Consider the following 25,561-nt stretch of genomic DNA (forward strand, 5'->3'; position numbering starts at 1 on the left):
GTTCATTTTGAAGCAGAATTTTTGTGACTTACTCCCCATGCTCCATGTCCATACTAATGTTAACAGATGTCCCACCTTCCAAAGCAGAGAGGCAAGCTTGGCAGCTCTTCTCAGTTCACAAATTTAATTATGGCTGCAAATGTGATAATGGAGCAACCTTTCCAAGTTTTAATTGGATCTGCATTTGGCACAAGTAACCTTCGTTTTCTACCATATGGGTAACGGTAGTACAAGGTGCCGTTGTGTGCCCTTGATGTGAGTCACTCAACTCTTGATTATCTGCAGAGGAAACAGCCACATAGTGGATCAGTCATGGATCTTTTATAACCTTAGTCAGTTATCCCTGTACCTAATATGTAACTGGACTGCCTTTCCACACTGTCACTTGGTTTAGTTTTGGGAACTGTAAACTTATTTTAATATTTGCTTGGCAGAGCACCAACTTTTAACCTGATGCCAACTTCTTCATCACTCCTTGCCATTAGGTAATCCATTCCAAATGTGATCACACAATCTTAGATATGTGTTGCATTTTATGATTTGCAGAATATAGACTGACTTGTCTGATCCAGACACTCATTTTATGGCTAGTAAAGGTTAGCACTGCAGGCAAAGAAACAGTTTTGGGAACATTGAATGACTTATTCAGGGTCATCTTGTAAATAGGAAGTGTGATGTCAGCCTCATATCTCTAAAGCCTTGTTTTTGTATGATACATTCCCCAAAAGGAAAAGGGGACTATTTAGATGATCTTCTATTTTGAATTATGTGTGCTATCACTTCTTTTTACTAGAACAGGTAATGGAGAGCTTGAGCTTGAATAAACATGAGGAAAAATGGGATATACAGGTAAAGAAGCAGGAAAATCTCAATACCATGTCTGTTAGCTTTGTAAACATTTTTCAATGTCCTCCTTCTTAGAACTGTTATTTTCTTGTGGTTTCAGGCAGGGCTGTGTGACAGGCTTGTGCTGGTTCATGGAGTAAAGAGAAGATGCACATGAGGTATAAATGGGAAAGAAATGAGATGTGGTAGTACAATCAGTGCCCGAGGGTATAAAGTAGTTATCATGGACATGAAAAATTCTAATCTGACTGCATCTATACTGGGTACTTATTAGCTACTTGCTGGGCACTGGGTTAGGCTTTGGGGATAAAAAGATGACTAAAGTATATTGTCTTTCAGGCATTTACTGGCTACACGTAAAGAAAGATATAAGTACGTAAGATACCTAATAAATATAAAACTAAAGACAAGTTTGAACTGTCATGGGAACCCAGAGGAAGGACAAACTAATTCCATATGGTGGTGAATTTCAAGTCTTCCTAGCTTAATTTGGGCACATATGGGAGAACTGAGGTCTTTTATAATCATGAAATTAAAGAGAATCTCTTGAGTCAAATGAAGATATAATTCCAAATTAAAGCTGAGTGTATAGAAATACCTAACCTTGCAAGATCATACCTAAATCTTTTTAATCAACTGTTTGGAGCCATATTTGGAAGGAGTCTTTTCACTCACAGTGTATATGGTCAGCATAAAAGAATGGTGCTTAATAAAGCAGAGAAATTGCTTTCTGTTGCAAAGCAGCACTGATCATTGGGAGATACAAATCCAAATAACTGGTTGGCCTTCTATTTAAAAAAACTACTTTGGTCACAGTAACTGTCCTGGATGATTCCAAGGCACGTTGAAATAGGAGTTTTCTGGGCATAAGAGGGTTCCAGAGAGAGCACTGAACAGTGTAGTCTGGGTTAGGCCAGGGGGTACAGTGGAAAGGGATAAGGCTACCTTATGAAATACCATGCTGTCTAGGAGCAGGGCAAGGAGGTGGCTTCTTCAATTTGTCAAAAACTCATTTTCAGGCCTTTAGGTCTCCTAGCAGCAGAACGGTTTCTGGAATCCGCCTTCTCTTTCTCGTGCCAAAATAGGAGTATTTACCCAGATGCAAAAGATGAAAAATAATGACATTAAAAAAGATTGGAGTGTTTAAAAAATATGGATTTAATTAAGCATTCCTGCCATTTGGGGATGGAGGGATTCAGATTTGGAGAAGCACATGTAAGATGTAACTTCTGTCTTTTCACTACCTCAGCTACCTTGATCCTAGTGTGATTTACTTCTCGGCTTTCATCTTGGCCAAGTGGGTAGGTAACATAGAAATGAAAGTCTATTTTTTTAAATTATTAAGTAATTATATAACTTCATTAAGTTAAGACACACTTCCTCTGGTACAAAGAAGTGTTGTGGGGTGGGTATTGGGTATGTGTGTGTTCCAGATCGTAGCAGAAATAGTGGACAATGTAGTAATTTAGAGTAATATGAAGGTCTACAGTTCTTTTTTGTTCTCTTTGTTTTGTTCCCCATAAGTAACTATTATGGTATTATGGCCACAATATGAAATAATTTGGCAATATGATACTCTGAAAAGGGAATGGATCCTTGGATAGAGAAGTGAATTTGAATCCCACTCTTGTTGCTTACTAGGTAGTGAAAATGGCATACTTCTGCTAAGGTTGTGTTCTCCCTTGGTAAATGCAGATTGTTCCCATTTTACAGATTTATAGTACCGTTTAAAAACTCCCCTAGTTCCCTCTGAGAGTCCCTAGCATATGAGCACTTGTACCCATGTGCCCCAAAACAAGTTTGCTCATGTACTCTGCTAGAATTTCTAGTAGAGGTTCTGATTGGCTCTGTAGCTGCCCCACCCTGACTCTCATTACAATGTGCCTCAGGGGATTAGATGCCATTTGTGCTAGGAGGGAACTTAAAGTACCCTGGGTATGTGGCAGTGGAACAAGGGTTTGGTGGTGGGCATGGTGTGATGAAAATGGCACTCCAATTCTGTCTCATTTCATAACATTTGAAAAAGCACATTTTGTTCCCAGAATATCACCTATCCTTTATCAGATCTTCTGGATGCAATATCTCTCTATCAAATTTTAAAATCCTTTGGCCAGCAGGGAGACAGATGCCAAGCAATTCCCTCCATATCAAATTCTCTCCTCTGTCATTGATTCAAGCCTCCTCACTCTAGATTCTTCCCCCTAACTATAATCCTATACCATAAAATCATATGACTAGATACCCAGGAGTCTCACTAGCCTGCCAGTTCTACAAACGACTCAGCTCTGAATCTCACCTTTGAATCTCTGCATCTCAAACAGCAAAGAAAGCAGTCTGCTTGCTTGGTAACTGGAAGACTTCATGAGTTAGCATGCTGCAGTAGTAATTCAGAAAGAATTCAGTAATTCTGATGTTTATCAGATCCATTCCAATGACAGATAAATACGATGTATTTGGGCAGTACAAACTGAGTTTTGATAAGTTATACTGGCTTCATCTGAGATCTAAGGATAGAACAACAGAATTCTAATTCAGTAAATAATAATACTTGGAAATACACAGAGCCTTTTTTTTTTTTTTTTTTTAACACAGAGCCTTTTAAACTACCTCCAGAACCATCTTACTTTTAAAAACTTGAAAATATATACTCATTTAGATACACCTTGATTTAGGCACATCACCTACCGTATCTTCACTGTACTTTATAAAAAACAGTAGTAATAACTAATCAGGACAATAGACAACATTAGGTATTTATTGGAATTGGGTACAATTCTAACCATTTTACATATGTTAACACATTTAATCCTCTTTACAAACTTATGAGGTAAATATCATTATTAAAATTTTACAGATGAGGAAACTGAAGGTAGGAGAGATTAAGTAGTTTGCCAAAGCCACACAGCCAATAGTGGTGGAGCTGGGATTTTTTTTTTAACCTATACAGTTTATTAAGTTTCTTCACTTCTTTTATATATTACTTTATCCTTTTATAACTCTTATTATATAGAATAGTAGGTAATTTTTAGTATCTTTATTTTCCCACTAAATGATGCTATTGGATGTCAGGGGCTATGACTTAATGTATACTTCAGTGTTACCCCTGACACATGGTCAGAGCTAGTGTCTGCTGCATGTAGAACAGGTTCATCTGTGAATCTCAGGAATATTTATTTGTTCTTTGTGTATGGCAAAAGTGACTGTTAGAAATAGCAAAGAACATATGGGCCATAGTTGTATACTGTTTCCAACTGATTTGAGAAGAAAAGCCCTCCCCAGATGAAGAATTGATGATTGGAAAGATGACACTAATAAGACAATAAGCTGGTATAGCTAGCGGGTAAGAAAGTCTCAAATGAGTGACAAATAAGGGCTGTGACTCCAAGGAGGGAGAGGTGGCAGTCCTGGGAACTGCAAAATTGCTCAAAAATATAATGACTTAGTGTTCAGTCAAGGACTAAAACTGGTATCTTTATCTTCTACCAGGTTAACAGGGAACTAGATAAATAGACCCACATGGATCAAGACCAAAAAACCTACAAGACAATTAGAGGTCTAAAAACTGAAAACTGAAATTTCTGATTTTCAAATGTTTGAATGATTGAATAGCAAACTCACCTAATTTATAAAGCTCGTGGGTCTGTAGCCTGTTAGCTCACACAATTACTCATGCACTTGCTTACTCACCACATTTATAATTAGTGCTACTATGTATTAAACTCAGTGTTAGTCATGAAAGTCTCTGGTTTTGAAAGAGGGAGAAAGCCCTAAGTTTTAGTATAACTTTTGTGGCTAGGCAACCATTTCTTGCCAGCAACTTGGAGTTGTGGGAGGTGTTTAAGAAACCACAGATAATTTTGGACTTGAATATTTTGTAAGGTGGAATTAAGGACTTGACTAGTTCTAGTGTTTCAACTAGCATATTTTGAGTACCCTCTATATTTAAGCATTGTGGGACTGAAGTGATAAAAAGTTCCTGCATTTAAGTAGATTATAGTATATTTAATTAGGATTTATAGTGGGTCTCTAAACCAGAAGCTGTGGGAATACATAGATGGGTTGGATCTTTTCATGTAATAAAATATGGAGAAGTTCATAAGTTCATTAGTACCTTGGCTGAGTGTCTGTGATCTAGAGCTCACAATCTACATTCTGCTCTTCCTTTTGGGTACCAACATGCTTACTCTTTCCAGATCCTTTTGTGGTCAGGTACAATAACATGATGGAGTTCTGTATGAGAGAATGTGAGCAGAAGTGTGCATTTGCCCATGAAATTCTCTCACAGGCTGTCCTCTATTTTTCCATCTTCTGGTAGAGAAGAGATGGCTCCATGAACCCAGAGTTGGGTGAAGCCATGAGATACAAGGGACTGGGTTAAAAAAAAAATCACTTGCTCACCCATTATGGAGTGTGACATGAGTGAGAGATTGTGATAAGCCATTGTGATTTGGGGGCTGTTGTTTGCAGCAATTAGCTTCCACTAACAATTCAGAATTGGTGCTTGACTTACACAGTGTCCAACCCTAAAAGCCAGGACACACAATCTAGGCATAAGGAAGGACATTAATAAAACCTGTAATCAAGAAACTCATTCAGATTTACCAAGTGCTTTCATATGCATAAGTTAATTTTGTCATTGGGCCTTATAATAACTCTAGGAAAACAGGGTAGGTAGTGTTGTGTCCATTTTGCTGATAGGACTAAAACAACTTAGTTTCCCTATTGTTCCAAGCAGTCTAACTATTAAGGCAACCTTTAGTTCAGTTACAGAGAAGCTGCTCCTAGGACTATCTATGGACTAGAGTTTTTTCTTAACACAGGCTTTAAAAATTATTTATTCAGAAGTCTTTCTTACTGTTCCCTCCCTCACCTCCTCTGCTTTAGATACTTGGGTATGGAATAAAGAATGAAGCATGTACAAGAGGTGGGATCATCCCTCTAAGGAGTCATGGTCCTTCCTTGGGTATGACTCCTTTGACTGTCCGGCGACTGCTGTGAACCCTGGGAACATTATGTACATGGCAGCCTCCGTAACAGGGCAGAACCAAGCCTTATCCCTGCTGGATTACTATGATTATTTGAGGGTGTCCAGATTCTTCCAATATGATTTCTGAAATCGTAGTCTTTCTCTTTCCTCCTAAACCAGCACAGACAATTCTACCTTCCCTAGGGCTTCAAATTTTATGTACAGCCTCTAGTGTACCATTTTCTTCTTACAGCGCTTCATCGATATGATTTTTGCCTTGGACTTAGAAAAAGAATTTTCTCATGCAACATTTTTATATAGCCTACAGGGACTCTGTATCAGCAGTCACCCACTTCAGTTCTCCCCACTGCCTGAATTTTTCTGATTCATTTCATCTCCATTAATTGATGCAAGTAGCATCAGTGTCTAGCATTTTCCTAGATATGGAGCATATAAAGACAAATAGGGTATCATTCCTACCCTTAAGTGGACAATATTTTTAGGAATATCAAAATATTTATGTTTAAAACCAATCTGTGTTAATATTGATTTGGGTTGACATTATACATATAACTTTAGTGGGCACTTTAATGTACTACATTGTTCCTATAAAGACTGGGATGAGTGAAGACTAGAACACAGGAGACTCATCAGCAAAGGAGCTATGAGGATGAAAACACAGATCCTATTCAGGCTTGTCTAGGACTAGAAGGCTAGATAAGCCTAATGTTGCGGGTCAGGTAGTGTATTAGTCAAGGCTCTCTTGGTAGTAAGTTACAGAAAATTCAAATTGGTTGGAGCCAATGGGAATTTAATGGCTCCTGTGCCTGAAAAATCTAGGCCATAAGCCTATGTATTAGTGGTATTAGAAACAAATTTTCTAATTTCAGAAACGGGGAAATTCTTTTTCTCCTAGATAAGTAGAATAGAAATAGAATCACTTAATTCAGATAAACTATAAGCAAGCTTTAAGGCAACCACTTGTCTTTCTTAGAAACAGGAAACAAAATAAAGCATTCCAGCAAGAGGATAATTAAGAGTCAATAGAATCTCACCAATATGGCCAAGTAAATGGTGAAGGTGTCCCGACAATCTGTGGTCCTCATTCCTCAAAAAAGTTGGGTCATTTTTTGTTCTGACAAGATGAGAAAACACTTGTTCAGACAGTCATTTCCAGCAGGCGTAGTAGACAGGCTGGTGTAGGTCCTCTTACCTTACCAGAGGAGATGGACCTTCTTTTTTTATGGAATCACCTACGTATGAATGAGGTAACTCAAGCTCATCAAGTTTGGCCAAGGCATTTAGGCAGTGGGGCTAAATCCAAAATAAAAACAACCCCAAACCTCTAAAAATCCTTTAGATACTTAAACACTTATACATTATCATTTGAAAGATAGCAGTTGCACATATGTCCAGATTGTTATGGTATTGTCAAGTTTCTTCAGCCAGCATTGTTGTTAGTGGCTAAAAGCTTTTAACAAGTCATAGAATTATCTAGTACGTCAAAGAAGTTCTTTTTATAAAGAATTTAGAGGACTGCAGGGACTAGTATCAAGATGATAATTTAGGCCTGGTTAGATCCAAGTCCTCAAGCAAAGTGCCATTCCCCTTATTTCTTGGTTATGCTTTTCTATTGTTGATTCCTTCTTAGGCAGGTTCTCTAAGGTGTCAAGAGTGCCACTAGCAGCTCCAGTGTTACATTCCATGTCCTCATTAGCCACTAGAAAGATTCTTTCTCCCCCAGATTCAAAGGTCCTAGGGTTGAATTCATGATCCTATCCTGAATTAGGTTAATCACTTCTAGTGATTCTCTAAGATCTGATGATTCAGTGGGCCAGCCTGGATCACAGCCTGGATAACCAAGAGTTGTTGAATCAACTGCTGTGGCATTACATCATAGGCTTCCCAGCTCAGGATCATGGGAGGGCTATTGCAATTCCTCACTTCAGAAACTTTTTCTTGTAGGAGGTGGATGGGGGGATGGGGTAACTTGGTGACAGGCACTGAGGAGGACACTTGATGAGATGAGCACTGGGTGTTATACTATATGTTGGCAAATCGGACTTTAATAAAAATTTTTTTTTACTTGTAGCAATATTCTTCCTAATATCTTTTTGATTCAACATTCTTCTGATTACAAGAATCAAAAGAATCAGAAAGCAAGTTATGGCTACTAAGGCCACATACACACAAAAATCCATAGACAATTATTGGGAGGTTTCTTGTGTATCTCATAGGGTCATAGGAAATAAGCATACCTATAGAAGAGCAAGGGGAAAAAAAGCCCCTAGTATCTCAGAAGTAGGAGTTTATGGTCTTTTCAATGGTATAAATGTTACTGTACTTCACACTTTCAATCTTTGTGTCTCAATGAAAAATTTACCAGTTGTTAGAAGAGTGCATTTGACTAGCCTATTTTAGATCAAATGTAAACCTCTAGATTATTCAGCTATTATTGGGAGACTTAACCATGTGATACAACATGAAAAAATACTGTAATTTTTTTAAGTCGAGGAAATTATATTCATGGAAATTTTTCCAATATTGCATGGCTAATAATAGAGCCAGAATTTTAATCCAGTTCTAACTAGTTTTTAAAAAAATTCTGTGTATAGAACTATGCCTGTTAAATTCACTGGATTCTAAGCTGATTTTGTTTTTACATTTGTGTGCTTTCATTTGTGTTTTGCTAATTCTTTAATTTTATTCAAGTTGTGTTTAAGAATTCTAGTCTATCCCAATAAAAGTAGTGTCTTTGGAGAATGTATATGGTTGATATCAGGATCAAAGGTGGGATGTACTCATCAAAGAGGCCATACCCCCTCAGAAAATAGTTTTCCTTCTCTCAATAATTCTTACTGAGAGCTCTCATTTGTAGGATTTTGAGTTTATGTTATTTGAAAAATAATCCTCTTATGACACCACTCTGCACCAAACCATGAACATCCATGATTTGAAAATTCCAAAGTCTAGTAGTTTCTTCTGACAATACTTGAAAAGAAGAGTTGGAAAAACATTTCACAGTAAGCACAAAATGTGGCAAAACTAGATAGAAAAATACGTGATGGCATAATTCTGTTAGGATTGATAGGGCTCCTTCCTTTGCCAATTCTGGATACCAGATTTTTGACTACTACTTGCTTTTAACTCAGGTCAGGCAGCAAAACTCACTCTAGAAGCATAACCATCTCTATATAAATCAAATTAAATTCTATAAAGTGTTTTATGTGTTTTTTATAAGGTGATTCTAAGGTTAAGTTCTAATCCTCTTCACTAAGGAAAAGTTAATGTGCTTATGGTGTCCCTATTTGGCTTTCTTTCACTATTCTTAAGGAGGGGTTGCTTCTGATTTCAGGCAGGTCTTAACTCACACAATTTATGCTGGGCTAGTTACCTCTTACTGTTGGAGAATATTAAAATACACAAGATTCATAATACCATAGCTAACAGTTGTTCAGCTTTCACTATTGAAGTGTAGAGTCTTCATCTCGGTCTCCACATTTTGGGAACTTCTTGTTGGCATTAGCTTTAACATGCCATCTCCTCATGTGTTTGTATTCTACTTGATCTCTGATCTGTAGGACTGAACAAAAACATTTCTAAGTGTGAGAGAGCTTGAGAAAAGCTCCTCTACAGAGATAATTTGTCTCTGGCATAGCATCATTTAAAAACTTCCTTTATTCTCTAACCTCTTGGTCCCCTCTCTTTGCCCCCATCTCCTTCCTCCTCCTCCTCCTCCCTGGCTGTATGGCTAAATAGAGTTTTGTTACTCCAACCATTTCAGGCTAACATCAGTGTAGGCTAGGAAGTACACGTGGACATGATCTGCAGACAGCATGGAAGGCAAAAAACTTGCCAGAAAATGTTGAGGAGGATACAAAACTCATGTCTGTTCCTATCCAATGCAGTCTGGCTCAAAGGAGAGTAGGGCCATGTTCATGAGATGATTTTCCCAGTACAGAAAAAGAAAGTTGTCAGGCCAACAATAACAGATTAGTGCTAACAGTCTACAAAGTATTTCTACATAAATTATTTCCTTTAATTCTCTGAGGTACATGTTATTACAATCTCCCTTTTCTCAGATCTAAATTTCATAGCCACAGCTGTCTGATTCAAGATCTAGCTCTGAGTCCCAACTCTTTCCCTGATGACTCATAGCTGCACTAGAAAAGGGTGTAGTTTTTGTGTCATCCTCATAATACAGAAACACCTGGCACTGCCTTTTGTATGAGTATGATGGCGTTACAGGTCTATTAAATGATTCCCTTAAAGAGGGACCAGACAGACAAGGAGGGTTTCTTTGTATGTGGCAAGTACAAGGACACTTGCTGTAGATGAAGGATCAAGAATAAACTGTAGATAAAGATCAGATGACCAGATCAGATGACCAGCAATTAGGCAAAGGGGGATTATTTTTTCTGTAATCTAGAAATCCAAGTTGTGCCTTCTCTCACAATAAAAGAAAACAAACTACATTCTCAAAATACTCTGTTCATTTGAAATTTTGAAAGTCTATTAAAAATGTCTTGAAATTCTTTAGAATAAATCAGAGCTTATGAATAGCAAAGGCAAAACAGAAAAGTTGGAGTTTTGTTACTAAGAGAAACTATTATAGCAGTTAGAGAAGTTCCTTTATAGCACTGAAAAGAAGACCAGTATGTGCAAGGGGCAATATTTTAGGTGATAAAGGAGGAGACTTGCTAAAGCTTCTCCCTTTAAGGTTTTTGATTCTATGAAGATGAAGTAAATTCTGTTTAAGAGAAGCTGAAAATATGAAAAGCAGCTCGGGTTCCTTTTCTTGGTCTGACAGTGTTGCTGACACACAGCTGGAGACTGATTTATCATCATATCTAAGGAAAGCCTTTAACAAATGACAACACATATGGACATTAGGCATTTCCTTTCCCCTGCATAAAACAAAGTGATAAATGGTGTGTGAATTTTAAAGACATAATTCCTCCAATAAAAACTCTAAAGCATGTGCTAGTGATTTCTGCATTTTAAATTTACAAGGCGGTTCATGGGAGAGGATTGAGAAAAGTTAGTGAAGTCTGTTAGTCTCTTATTTCAATGCCAGTCTTCACCACTTCTATGCCTCATGTTTATAAAATGCATTGTGATTTTTTTTTTCCTTCAGAGATTAAGATGGATTTATCACTAGCTTACCTCTCTCTGCAATTGTATGATATCCAATTTTTATTGACAAATTAGGATGCTTTAAAGCAGACCACATCAGAAGTAGACCCTTAATTCATAAATCCATGAATCTTAGAGGAGAAAATCTCAGTCAAGTTAAGAGAAAGTCAAGGAATATTCCAAAGTTTTATTTGGCATCTGTCAGCAAGGCATGTATGGAAACTCAATTTCCTCCATTTAACACCCATATCTTCCTTTTCTTTGGACATTTTAGTTTGAAATTTGCCCTTAGGATTTTTTAAAATTGTATCATATTAAACTATTGAAATGTTGGATATATTTGATTAAGTTGTTAAGCTAATGTAAACAAATCACTCAGGGACTAAGGAATATAGTTCCTCTATTTGAATAGTGAGACTGAAAAGCATTATTGTCACTTTCTCCTCTTGAGACTATCTACCCTTTTAGACCAGTCTCACTGGAGTGGCTGGTTCCTGTTCTTTGATTTTGGGTGCACACATGGCCCAGCAGGTCCTCAGTGTTAATGCCCTTAGGATTCTAAGTAGCCAGCCTGGTACCAAAGTCTAGGCCAGAGGTTCATAAACTACAGCCAACCAGAAGGCTAACTTCACCCCACTGCCTACTTTCATAAATAAATTTTTATTGGAACACAACCAAGCCCATTTGCCTATAAGTTGTCTATGGTGCTGTCACACCATAATGGCAGAGTTGAGTAGTTGTGACAGATTGAGTCTGAAAACCCTAAAATATTTACTATCTGATCCTATACATAAGTAGTTTGCTGACTTCTGGTCTAGCCTCATTCAGACTAGTGTTCTAGAGCTACAAAAGAGATTTTTTTTTTCTGTCTCTTGATTGTTTCATTTATAGCAATCTTTGTTTTTTCTTTTTTCAATTAAATACCTATTTGAAAGTTCATCAGATTTGGCTATAGCCCAGATTCCATTCTTATATATTTAAAAGGCCACTAGACCTGACAGACATTTCTCAGTCTATGGTTTCTTTATCATTTTATCATTTTAAAATACTTTAAATAGGAAGGTTAAAAAAATCCATTTCTTGGCTACTTATCTAGCTTTATAAGTCTTCCCACTACCTGCCAACACCAGTAGAAATCTCTAAGTGATTTTTTTTTTTCAGTGACTTTAACCACTGAGCTTCTGCTCACTTCCCATTCCCCCACCTCACTCTCAAACATATTTCTAGTGGTCACGATGTGTGGTCCTGATGGAGATGTGCAGAGGACACAAAGGGCCCTTTAGGTAAAGTAGTTCTGATTTCCACAGTTTTCCTTGTTGCAGGAATTGAGATTCCAAGGAAATAACACTCTTTTTAGTGGGTTTGAGTTGAAATTCTGAAACTATAATGTTTCTTTCAAATAGTCTGCTCATAAATCCTTTTAAGCATGCAGCCCTTAGCACAAGTCCCTACTAAATTAAATATCAAGCAGAGCTAGGAAAGGAATGGTTGGTACATTTGATTATTTTATAAGGCTGAGGGAGAGAAAGTGGCATAGGAGTTAGAAACTATAATTGCTGCTTCTCCCTTGTTGCTCCTCTAGACTCCTGAAGAGTTGTAAAAAGTTCCAAGCTCATGCTCTCTTAGCTATGCATATTCAGTCTTGTCCTCTGTTCTGAACCAGTGCCAAATGTACTTACCCAGAAATCATGGGGGGGATTCAGTGTCATTTTCCTTTGTATTGCTGAGATCCTTACTTTTTTAAAACAAGAAATGTCCATCGTTGGGGGCATTTGGCCATATCATCTGAGGTAGTAAAACAATTCAGTAGTCAGTCAGTAACTTGTAAACATTTGCTCCATTTACCTCAAATCCCAGTTATCCTGCAAATCAGAGGTTAAATTTGCCAAATATCCCCTTTCCTCTAATATTGAAATGGAAAATAAAAATCCTCAAAAGAGATGTAAAAGCAGGAGTATATTCCACTACATAAGCCATGTAGATTATTTGGACAGTGTACGATAATTGAGTTCTAATCCTTGGTCTACCTTTATCTAGTTAACTAACCTAAGGGAGTCATTTCATATCACTGGGTTTGTTAATTGTAAAAAAGGAGAAAGATTAGACATATATTTTTTTTAAATCCTTTTGGCATACATTCAGATTGTACTCAGATTCTAAACTGTGAGGGCTGTCAGTCTCTGGAACAGGCTTTCAGAGAAGGGCTGTCTTGGAAAATTTACTGTCCTATATCATCTTCCTGCTGGTCCTAAATAAATCTGTTTAGAACTTGGAGCAGGAAAGTACAAATCCTTGAATACCCTTGATAAGATAAATGGTCCTTCTCCTTGGAAGGTTGTGCTTCTTGACCAAATGTGCATCTTTGGCAGATGCCCAAAGGTAGAATTTTCAGGTGGAATGGTGAGAAAAAGAGGGGGCAGCTGCCTTTCCCACCAGCTCAGCTGAAACAACCCTGACCCTCAGAGGAGACGTGTCACACAGATGGCCTTCACATACCAAAGGGAAGTATACCGTTTTACATATTATCTCATCTAGAGCCAAGGGAATAGAGAATAAGCTATGCAACTTCCTTTCTACCCTTTAATTTTATGATTTTATAAGTGATGAATCTTTGATTTTCTTACGACTACAATTGGAACTTTGATAAGCACACATTTTATTGAGATGAATCTTGCTTTAATAGCTGCAGGTGGGACATAGTTCATTAGGGACCTGTATATTAAGAGACATGTAATCCTCCCTTAGTTTTTATAGGAAAAAAATCTTGACAGTGACACCATAATATTTGACCTTAATAACTGCACCTGGAGTCATTCACCAAGAATACCAGAGGAATTTTGCCAACAAATTTAGCTCTGCACATTAACAATAAATGATTCTGAAATCACATTCATCTGCGCTTCTTAGGAAGTTCTAAAACCATTCAGTTAGCCTTGATGAATTAGTTCTTTCTCTGAAACATAACTAAGTATTAGCATATTTTATGGAAACAGCACTAACCCAAGTTGTTAGTAATTTAAGATGCATATTTCAAAAGTACATGATTTAATTCAGTGGAATGGATGAGATTGAGTAAATTTGTTCCCACCTCTTGTAATGAAATATGGTACATGGAGATATTATAACACATGGTAGGTAGACTTGGTAATATGGCAGGCTTGGGGATATAAATCAATGTATGTCTATTTACTTTTGCTTCTATTCAGGGGTCTTATGTAGAAGTAGACTGCTGGCCTGCCCATGGAGACCAGTGATTCTTCTGAATTCTTTCTAAGTCTACAAGCATTTAGAATGCATCATTCTTGGGAGTATTTAGAAAGTAAATGTCTACTGAGGAACAGGAAGAGAAAGAAAAGCCACGTTATCCAAGCCCTGGAAAAAAAAACAAAAAACACAAACACCTTTCTTCTTATACTGTGAACCCTAGTATATGAGTAAGAGATTTATGATCAGTCTTATAGGAGGTCAAAACAAGACCTTTAACCCAACCATCTTACCTACAAGAAAGTCATCATTCCTCACTCTACTGCTGTAGGTTAAGACCCTTAACTTTTCACCTGAGAAACTAATTGCAGTAGCACTGTAGCTGACTTCTTACAGCCAGTTTTGCCTCTGGCCTGCCTGCTTTCCACATTCTTACTGAATTAGAAATTAGATCCAGTCAATCCATGCTTAAAAAATTCCTTCTGTGTCTCCCACAACCCATAAGCATCATGATAACATCTGGATTAGTCAGAGAAGTACTCAGGCCTCTTCCTCAGGATATGGGCTCTATCTGCACCCCTAGAGGAATGCTTTGCTCCGGTTAGATCCATCTACATGCAGTTTTCCAAATGGTTCCATGTTCTCATCTCTGAAACCTTGTACATGCCATTCACTTCTCATTTGAACTGAAACTGGAAAGATTAAAAATGATGGCTAAAATTTATTGGGCACTTAATTATGAGTCAGATATAATTCTGAGGGTTTTACATTTATTGATGTATTCAGTACTTTTTGCTGGAGGATGAAGTAGGTGCTCTTATTTTCACTTTGTAAAGGGGGAAACTGAAGCATAGAGCAGTTAAATAACTTGCCTGGTGTTACACAGGGAGTAGGACTGTCAGATCTGGGATTCTAAGCCACGTGTTCATTTTCATTTCCACAGTGTGACAGTGCCTCTGGGCTCAGGAAGTGTTTACTTATCCTTCAAGATTTGATTTAGAGAGCATTTCACTGAGAAACTGCTGTGATACCCTAGATCTGAAGAAGGTGCTCTTTGCATCCTGCCTCCTGTTACATCACACAGAATTGCTCATGCTAAGTTCCAGAAGAGGCTGAGGTCTTGATGGTCTCTCCTGCCTTTTTACTACTAGGATTTTGTAAATATTTGTGGAATAGAAAAAACTCATTGTCTCCTACCATAAATTATTTCCTTTTATCTTAAAAATTTCTATTTCAAGTGAGTATCTTCGTCCTAGTAGATAGTAGGCACTCAATAAATGTTGGGTGGTGAAAGAGCAAATGAGTTTATGGGCTCTTCTTTCTTGGTGTACCCATAGGAAATAGGAGTAGATTAGCTTCCACAAAAATGGCAATTCTCCTTATATTTCTTTACAATTAGCAATAATTGCACCTTGGATAAACCTCATTTGCTATGATTCTGCCACTTTGCAAAGCTCTCTCCTTATATTTCTTTATCCTTTTTTTTTTGCCACTCCCTTAATTACAAATTCCACTACTCTATACAATTATGAGGTGTAAAGAAAACTTCTGTTGCACAGAAACAAGAAACTTCTCTTATGTTGCTTTTGATTTACAGGGTATAGAACACTTCATTTTAGCATAATTACAACAAAATTTTTCCAGATTCCTATTTGCTATAGCAATAAAAGTAAATGAACACCTCGTATATGCCAGGTTCTAGTGTAAACATTTTATATGATCTTTTTTTAATCATCATGATGATCTTTTGAATAAGCATTATTATCCCCATTTTACAGATGAAAAAAAAATGAGGTGATTCAGTATCTTACCAAAAGTCACATGAAGAGTAATCTGCAGAGTGGAAACCCAAACCCAGATCTGCTTGATTTGATTTAAAGCTACATATTTGATTTAAAGCCTATTTATATTTGATTCAAAGCTTATCTGGGGTGTCTGGGTGGCTCAGTTGGTTAAGTGTCTGACTCTTGATTTCAGCTCAGGTCATGATCTCAGAGTTGTGAGATTGAACCCCATGTTGGGCTCTCTGCCCAGTTTACTTAGTCTGCTTAAGATTCTCTCTCTACCTTCCCCTCTGCCCCTCCCTCCATTCAGGCATGCACATGTGCTAAATAAGTAAATAAAATATTTTAAAAAATAAAGCTTGTCCAATGGCATGGTGTCTCAAGGCCAGGGAGTGTGCCTATGAAATTGACCATTCTTTAGGATTAGAAACTAAATTCAACAATGAAACAAACCTATCCACTTCATTATGCAATGGTAGGTTTTGTATGCTGGGTTTTTTTTTTTTTAAGATTTTGTTTATTTATTCATGAGAGAGAGAGAGGCACAGACATAGGCAGAGGAGAAGGCGGCTCACCACAGAGAGCCCAATGTGGGACTTGATCCCAAGACCCTGGGATCACATCCTGAGCCAAAGGCAGATGGGTTTTCATGGTAGTAGGAAGAAGGCGTCATTTACTAATGAAAAAGAGAACAACTCTGGTGCTAGATTGCTGGTTTGAATCTGTTTGCTTGTTCTGTGTCTTTGGGCAAGCAGCTGAACCCCTCTGTACCTAGTTTCTCCACTTGAAAAGCAGGTGATAGTAATATAAATGAAATAGTTCATAATAATAAAACCTACCTTCTGGAGTGGTTAGACTCTGACTCTTGATCCCTGGTTTAAGTTAGAGCTTCCCTCTCAATGTTCCAGTGCTGGCTAAGCCAGAATCTCTAACTTAGTTTAGTCCTTCCACAGTCTGTTTCTTTTCTGTCTCCAATATGCCACTCTTTATTCCACGCTCTGCCGCAGGATGGAGGCATGTGGTCATGAATCCAAAAATTCCTTTTGCTAATGTACTTCTTCCCCCAGAAAAATGATGAAGGTTTCTTGCTTCAGCTTTAACAGTCATGCAGTTTACATATACACCCAGCTACATAAATTGCAGTCAATTACTTAGGGTTAGCAATTGAAATTCTCAGTAGTAGTAAAGAAGCTAGCCATTTGTAAGTCATTTATAGTAATCTTTAGTAACCGATAATTAGACACTAATTAGCTCATTTGCTTAGTGTTTTTACTTAGTAAGACATTTAATGAGTTAATTACAAGAAAAAGAATTGAACAGTAATTAAATACCAATTAAAGGGTTTTATATGTAAGCACAGTACATTGGTTAAAGAATAACATTTAAAATGAAAACAGTGAACTAAATGATTTAAGGTAATGTGGTAAGAATAGTTCTATCCCTTATACTGGATTCCATGGTGCCTTAGTCCTTCTTGGGTGTACATAAGTCTCAGATTGTCAGAGCTTCTCAACCTCAGCTCTCTTGACATCTGGAGACTGCTAATTTTATGTACTATATGCACTGTAAGACATTTAGCAGTATCCTTATCCTCTACCTGCTAGAAGCCAGTAGTACTCTCCCATACGTAACGACAAAAATGTCTCCAGACATTGACAAATGTCCCCTGGGGTTCAAAACTGCCCCAATTGAGAACCACTCGGTTCCATTAAATACTTGTTTTTTCTCTTTTACTTTATACTTTATAGTTATAGTATTTTCACCATTTTCCTTGTAGTTGAGATTTTAAAGCTCATTGTAACATCTGTGGACTCCAGTGACTAACTAGATTACTAAGAAGGATCTGTTAATGTGGCAAGAACATTGAATTTGTACCTGAAGACGTAGCCTCATAGTAAGTATCCCAGTTACACAGTGTATGATCCTGAGTGATAATGTAACATCTTTGAATATCCTGCATATATAACAAGCATAAGAGAGCTAATTGCTAAGTTTTGGGATAGGGTTCCAGGGCTTGGAAGGCAAAAATTGCTTTGCCATATGACTTTCAACCTTTGATCACAAAGCTCATCTAGAACCTTCCCTGACCCACTATTTTTTCTTTCATCCAAATGTATTTATTGAACGCTTTCTATGTGCCAGGTGCTTTTCTAGGCACTGGGAGTATAGTAGTGAACAAAACAAACGTATTTTGTATCAAACTGAAAGCATGGAGACAAATAAGCAGAGAGTAAGGTTGGAGAATTCCTTTTTAAGTGAGGTGCTGCTAGATGTTCCCCCTTAGAAGGAGCCAACTTGAAGGGGGTGGGGAAGTGTGCCAGGTGGATATCTGAAAGAAGTATGTCAGGACAGAGGGAACAGCCAGTGTAAACCTGTTTCCTTTCCCTTATTCAAAGTTTGAGAAGTTTATGAACTTAAATAGCCATTGCTATTGATCTTGTTGCTTATAAAATTGAACATTTTGTTATAAACATCTCACAACTTTTCCTTTTAAGAGATCTTCATATATGTTTCTAGGATATTTAAAAATAGGCATAGTTATACCTTCTAAGCAATAGTGAGATAATTTGAAGAAATAGGGAATATTTTTTGTATATTCCAACTAAAGATAGTGAGAGAACAGTTTTATTGAGAGTCAATTAAAAAATAGTCAAATATGGCTGTATTACTGTCTTCTAGTAACATTAATTAGTTGCTCTTGTCAATTTGAGTCCATTGACAAGACCTCAGTGCTGCATTAAGTAGTCACATTATGACCTATGCAATTTGAAATCCTCAGGATATCTATGAAAGCACCACTCATTTTAATTAGAAAACCTAATAAATTAGATAAATATTGGCTTTAGGATCTTAATCACACAATATAAATCAGTTATAATGATGAACCTGTGCTTTCATGGAAGGATTTTCATATTCTTTTCAGGCCACAAAGTTCAAGGACATATCATCATTCATTTTATATTTGGGAGCATAGAAGTTGATATTTTTAAAGTCATATTTATGCCAATTAACACTACTATTAATTCTGTGATAGACAAAGTCACAGCCAGAATCTGTATTTTACAGAATGTATCTTCCACCAATCTTTATATCAATCTCTCTTGGTTCATTTAGAATGTCTTATTCTCTAGTAATTCCTCTGGAAAGGCACAAAGGAACTATATTCTCCAAATCCTTGCATGCTCATAATAGTTTATCTATGAGCTTTATAACTAAAAAGTCCATTTGTGTATGAAATTCTTGTTTCATGTTTTCTTTCCTATAGTAAGTTAGCATATTATTCCGTTGTTATCTGGAATAATGCACTGGTGTAAAAATATGATGACACTTTATTTCCCTTATAAGTGAATTGGTTGGTTTGCATGAATGTCCAAAGGAATTTTTTTCTTTTTTCTTTATAGTTTGGTAACTTTACTAGAATGTCTTATTTTGGGTTCTTCTGGGTTGATTTTTTTTTTCCCCAGCTAGTTGTGTACCCTTATAGAACATAATGTCAACACTTTTTTTATTTTAGGTAAAACTTTTAGGGAAGCTTTCTTCAATTAAAGTTTGAAATTTGTTTTGTCTCATTGTGTTGGTTTACTACAGAAATTATTATTATTTTTTAAGATTTATTTATCTTTGCTTGTGTTAGTGAACATGTCAGCTGGGGGAGACAGAGAGAAACCTTAAGCAGACTCCCTGCTGAGAGCAGAGGTGACTCAGGGCTTGATCCTAGAACCCTGAGATCATAACTTGAGCTGGAATCAAGAGTTAGAAGCTTAACCACCTCAGCCACCCAGGTGCCCGTACTTTAGAAATTCTATTAGGTCTTGTGTCCAGATATATTTTTCCAAAGATGGTCATGTCTGCATATTTATTTTCCCGACATGTCCTCCTCACAGCGGGACTGACACACTTTTCCTTCACAAGCAGAGTCTGTTTCTTCTCCTTGAATCAGGGTCATGCCTTGTAACTACACTGACCAATGGATGACATAATAAGGGATACTCTACAACTTCTGAGATTAGGCCATAGGAATAATGCAGCTTCCTCCTGGCATTCTTTGGGATACTTGTCCTTGAAATCCTGCCTTTGTGTTTCAAGGAGGCTCACACCACCTGGAAAGACCATATACAGCTGTTCCAGCCAATAGACCCAGCCAGACACTCAGAAAATTACCAGTACTGACTGCCAGGCATATGACGGAATAGTGTTTGGTCGATTCCAGCCTTCAAATCCTCCCAGCTGAGGCTGTAGACCTCACGGAGTAGAAATAATTGATCTCATTTATGTGTTCTCTGATGTTCAGAAGCCATGAAAGATAATATGTCATTATTGTTTGAAGCCCTAAGTTTTGGGTATATTTGTTACATAACAATGGAAAGCTTGTCAGAGGAGATGCAACAGGACTCGGTGGAGTGTGCGACTCAAGCGTTGGAGAAATATAACAAAGAGAAGGACATTGCGGCCCATATTAAGAAGGAGTTTGACAAGAAGTACAACCCCACCTGGCACTGCATCGTGGGGAGGAACTTCGGTAGTTATGTGATACATGAAACCAAACACTTCATCTACTTCTACCTGGGCCAAGTGGCCATTCTTCTGTTCAAATCTGGTTAAAAGCATGGACTGTGTCACACACCCAGTGATCCATCCAAAACCAAGGACTAAAATTCCAAATACCAGAGACTGAAATCTTCAGCCTTGCCTAGGGGAACACCTCGATCTTTGAACCTTTATTGTGTTGTTTTGTACAGGGCATTCTCTGTACGAATTTGTTGTGGTTATAAAACAATTAAAAAAACAGCTTACGTTTGTATTTATTTTCTATTCCATACCTCTGCCCCATGTTTTTTCTCCTCAAAATCCATTCCTTTCCAAATAAATCTGTTGGAGAAAAAAAAAATTGATTCTTTTTTTTTTTTTTTAAGATTTTATTTATTCATGAGAGACACAGAGAGAAGCAGAGACATAGGCAGAGGGAGAAGCAGGGTCTCTGCGGGGAACTGATGTGGGACTCCATCCCAGGACCCAGGAATCATGACCTAAGGCAAAGGCAGATGCTCAGCCACTGAGCAATCCAGGTGTCCCTGGTATATTGGTTCTTTAGAAAATTTTTTCTATACCTGTTACTTTTTTTCCCTTAACTTTTGTGTTTCATTTACTCTTGTGTTTCTTCTTAGTTTTCATTTCTGTAATTTTTTTGGCAGTTTATTTTTCTTCATCTTATTTCACCTACTTTTATGTTGTACTTCTTTATCTTATATCTATGTGCCTTTTGGCTTATTTGAGAGTAGGCTACAGTTTTGATTCGTGTTGCAGACTTGTTCTGGTGTATTTTTATTATTTGTACGGGTGTTAATTTGTCCATCTTCTCTATAGTTGCTTATGAGAACTTGATACAGTGCTTTACCTCCATTCTTTTTGATTGCTCACTTTTATGTGAAACTGGTTTTCCTGTACATTCAGGGAGAAGGGTTGGGTTGAAGTACTTATTCTAGTTTCAGGTCTCTAGAGCTGCTGCTTTGATTCCTTTTTCTCAAAGTGAAGTATGTTGTACATTCTGAGAGCTGCCTCCTCTGGTGGTCCCCCACCTTTATCAGGGTTTTATTTTTCCTGTATACCTGTCATCACTTCCCTGCTCAATTTGGAATCTCCTTCTGGTCGTTTCTTCTCAGTGTGGGACTTTGTCCTGGGAAAGGGAGTTGATTAGTTTTGAGAGTTGATAGGTCATGTTTTCTTTCAGTACTTTCAGACTTCTCCACAGATACCTTGTTACCCGGATGTCTACAAGGAAGTGTGACAGCTCCTCCCAGGGTTTTCTGCTGTCCTCAACTAGCCTGTGTTGTCAACAAGGAATCTTTGGAGAATGCACAATCTTAGGGGTTCTTCTGTTCTCAGAATGTACATAATGCCCCATGACTTTCTTCTTCATCATCCCATAGAGATACTGATATCACAAGGGCCTTTTGGCTCTACATGATCATTCCCCACCTGTTTATATTTTGGAGTTCATAGAAATAATCCTTTGTTAAAATTTTGTTGTGGATATTGTCTGTGTGATTTGCTATTTTAGTTGCTTTCTTTTAATGGAGGAATTCAGGGAGAATCACACTATATGGTTACCATCATCACTAACATTCCAGAATTCCATCTATGCATTTTAATTTCTCTCTATGTGTTTCTGGGTTACCTCAGAAAATAGAGGATATAAATAAATCCAAGGAGAAGATTTGTAATGTGCCACCACCTTTGCCTTCTTAATAGCCAGCCTCTAGGAAGATGATCAATGGAGCCATTATCTTTCCAAATGTTACCCATTATAGTGTCCTATACATAGAAATTATTATTTTGGAAATCCATAAAAGGACAATTTAGGCTTTATAATGTGAAGAAATGTGGGATTTCTTCATTTGCCTTGGTTTCTTCCAGCCACAGTACACTTTGTTAACAGTTCCCCTCTGGCCTTTAGAAGCTTGAGAACCATTTGAAATGTGGAGGGTGATGGGTTAGAAGGCAAATTGAAGCAAAGGAAAATATGGAGATTGTGCCACCATTGGGTTCTTGAGTCACGTGACTTTTTTAAACAAAAGAATATACTGAAAAGTTTCGTCTCCATATTGACTTCTGCCCAACACTTAGCCCATAACAGCTGGAAAAAGCAGATGAAATGATCTTCCCACCAAGAACTGGGAGGAGTGATAAGCACTGGAGAGAAATGAACAGTAAATGCAATGTCATCAGCCCTTCCCTTAAGCTCTTTCCTATAGATTGCCTTTCCTCAACTCAGAAGTCTGATCTTCTCAAGCATGTGTTGAGCACAGTCAGCTGAAAGCCAGCTGTTTCCAACCTCACCTTACTTTGAAGGTGTTAAGTGAGATTAGACTTGAATTACATTTGGGGAAATAATCTCTACTTTACTATTATGAAGCAAATAAATCTTTAATGGTATTAAAAAGGCACTTCAAGCTTCCCTTGTGCTCCCCCCCACCCATCTTACTTTCTAAACAACATATTGCTGAGTTAAGTGTAAATGAATCAGTAGCATATGGCTTAATCTTCTTTCGAATCCCCTTTGGGCTTGAGGAATTAATTGACAAACTTCATGGCAAAGCTTCCTTGTAGTATTTGGAATCCCAAACTTAGGCAGCATGACCAGAACCATTTATAGACTCCAATTTGAGTTAATGCCTTTCTCTCTATTAAAGTCTTAAAGGGCTAATGGAATGCAGCCTTCATAGCTGACTACTCAAGCTCCTGTGTCACAGTTTTCCCCATGTCTTTATTTCTCTAAGAATTTATTAGGAAATGAACATTCATTCAGCTGTCTCCTGTGAAGTGAGACAGTCAAGCATGGGCAAATGCAGAGATTGGGAAAACCAAGGTGGGCTGTTTCTTTCCTATCTAATGTTTTAGAAGTCCTATGGATTTTAAGTATCCCATACAGAACTCAGAATGAGATAAAAGGGAGTAGGTTTATGATTAATCCCAGAAGATTATTCCTTAAAGTTTCTCACTACAGGCAAATATTAATTAAGATTCTCTTCTATTTGCTGCTATTTAAACAGGAAAGTCAGTTAGTATGCAGAAAAGACTACTGGCTTTTGAATATTGAAACATGGGAGTGCAAATCACTTCTGTTTCTCAGTGGTTACATGTTTGTTAACCAAAGCTGAACTGATGGCAGGTGCATGGCAAGGGATGTTAGTGGGCTTTTGCTTGGGGTCTGGCTGGAGGTGAGCTCTAGGGCTGGGGGCTCCAAGATAAGGTAAAATCAATCAAGGCAGAACCTTCTAAAAAAAAAAAAAAAAAAAAAAAGGCAGAACCTTCTGCTTAGTTTCTAGTCAATGTTATCGTTGCTGCAGACATGTTGAATGTAATTGAATAGTAATTAAGAGCGATGGAAAATCTGCCATCAGCCATCCAGAGACGGTCTGCTTTCTACATTTTGATAATCACACTCACACCACTTAAGACACAAATAATTGCCCTTCTGCCTCCAACATAATTTATTTTGCTATTGCCTAACCCCACTACTTTCCCTCTTAGCAGGAAAGAGTAGAGATGTTTTCTGTGGGGACTCAGACACATGACACTTTATAGTCACCCCATTTTGGCTATGGGTCTTAATCTCATAAGTACCCATTTCTTCACCTGTAACATATGGTAGCATGTTACCTCATGAGAACTAAAATAATGTATGTAATATGCTGGGACATCACAGGGGCACATTGTTAGATCTCTTACAAAATGCTATCTCCTGTTTTTTTTGTTTTTTTTTTTTTTTTAAGATTTTATTTATTCGTTCGTGAAAGACACAGAGAGAAGCAGAGATACAGGCAGAGGGAGAAGCAGGCTCCCTGCAGGAAGCCCAATGCAGGACTCAATCCCCAGACTCTAGGATCACACCCTGAGCCAAAGGCAGACGCTCAACCGCTGAGTCATCCAGGCGTCCCTATCTCCTGGTTTTTGAAGTGCTAGAACATTAATAAGGATTACTCCATACAGAAGGTGACAGGACAGGGTAATTGTAATGTTCAGGTGGTTCTGTTTGTGTGTAATTTGATTGAAAGTTTTAGGAGCCAGGATGAGTCTTGGAAAAGTTATTCCCAAAAGCCCTGTGAAAGACGTGCCTATCAGAAGCAAGGTGCCCCTGAAACCTCAAGCTGCTGTTTTGTAACACTGTTACGTGTGGGAATGGAACCTCCTTTTCCCAAATAACCACAAAATTCAATCAGTGTAATTACAGAAATCACAGCTGACTCATGTCTTTTCTTCTGCTATTTTATGTTGCTCTATTATCTCTATCACTCATTGCTTTATAGCTGTTTTATTTCCCTCATAATGTTTTCAGACATTAAACTTCAAATAACTACTCTTTTCTAATTTGGAAAAGAAAACCTAAATAGAAAAAAAACATGGAAAGTATTACTAACATTCATGTAGTCATGATAGAAAATTGATAAATGCGAAATTGACAAATTACCTATTTTAAAAATTTCTTTTTCTCATTTTTCTCTTAAATAGATGTCTCTATATTTCATTAATTCCAGTCTTCTCCTTACCTACAGTTAATTCTCATTGTAAATTTTGCATGAATCCTTCTAGTCCATATGTTTTTATTTCTAGTATACACAAAAACTTAATACTCTCTCGTATTTTGCAATATTTATGTGAATGTTTAGAAACTTGTTTCATTTAACAATATTTTAGAGAGTGATCCATGTTGTTAGATGCATGTAGATCTAGTGAATTCACACTATTGAATGTAATTGCATCATGTGACTACCAAGAAACTGTCCCTTACTGATAGACATTTAGAGTATTTCTAACTTTTTGCTATTTCCTCAAATGCTTTAATAGTTTGATAATATATATTTATGCATGGTAAGTAAAGTGTGTTTTTGTGATAAGAAGCATAAACAGGAAGAAATAATCACTTTCAAGATAGATTTCTGTAAGAAGAGGTTTTGTCCAGCTGGTGTACCAGAATCTTGACTACAATGAAATTGGTTCAAAGTAAGTGTATTTTATATCCAAGTTTCTCAAATTTTAGTTCATCACAATCACCCAATCCATGTATTTAAACAAACTGTCTAGTTTTTTTATTGGTTTATATTTCAAGAACCTCAGTTATGAGATC

The 25,561-nt window shown here is 37.3% G+C and overlaps 1 long non-coding RNA gene across 2 annotated transcripts in view; it reads left to right on the forward strand.

The window, feature by feature from the left end:
- Positions 1 to 20,824, forward strand: part of LOC140607486 (uncharacterized) — a 117,693-nt gene extending 96,869 nt beyond the window's left edge. The window contains exons 2-5 of one of the 2 annotated variants that reach the window (XR_012009483.1): positions 947 to 1,004; positions 2,096 to 2,147; positions 17,714 to 17,830; positions 19,821 to 20,824. This is a non-coding gene — a long non-coding RNA (uncharacterized lncRNA). The remainder of the gene's footprint in view (positions 1 to 946; positions 1,005 to 2,095; positions 2,148 to 17,713; positions 17,831 to 19,820) is intronic. The other variant, XR_012009485.1, reaches the window with a different exon arrangement.
- The last annotated feature ends 4,737 nt before the right edge of the window (positions 20,825 to 25,561 follow it).

Source organism: Canis lupus, chromosome 16, assembly GCF_048164855.1.
Source record: "Canis lupus baileyi chromosome 16, mCanLup2.hap1, whole genome shotgun sequence".
Taxonomy (NCBI): Eukaryota; Metazoa; Chordata; class Mammalia; order Carnivora; family Canidae; genus Canis; species Canis lupus.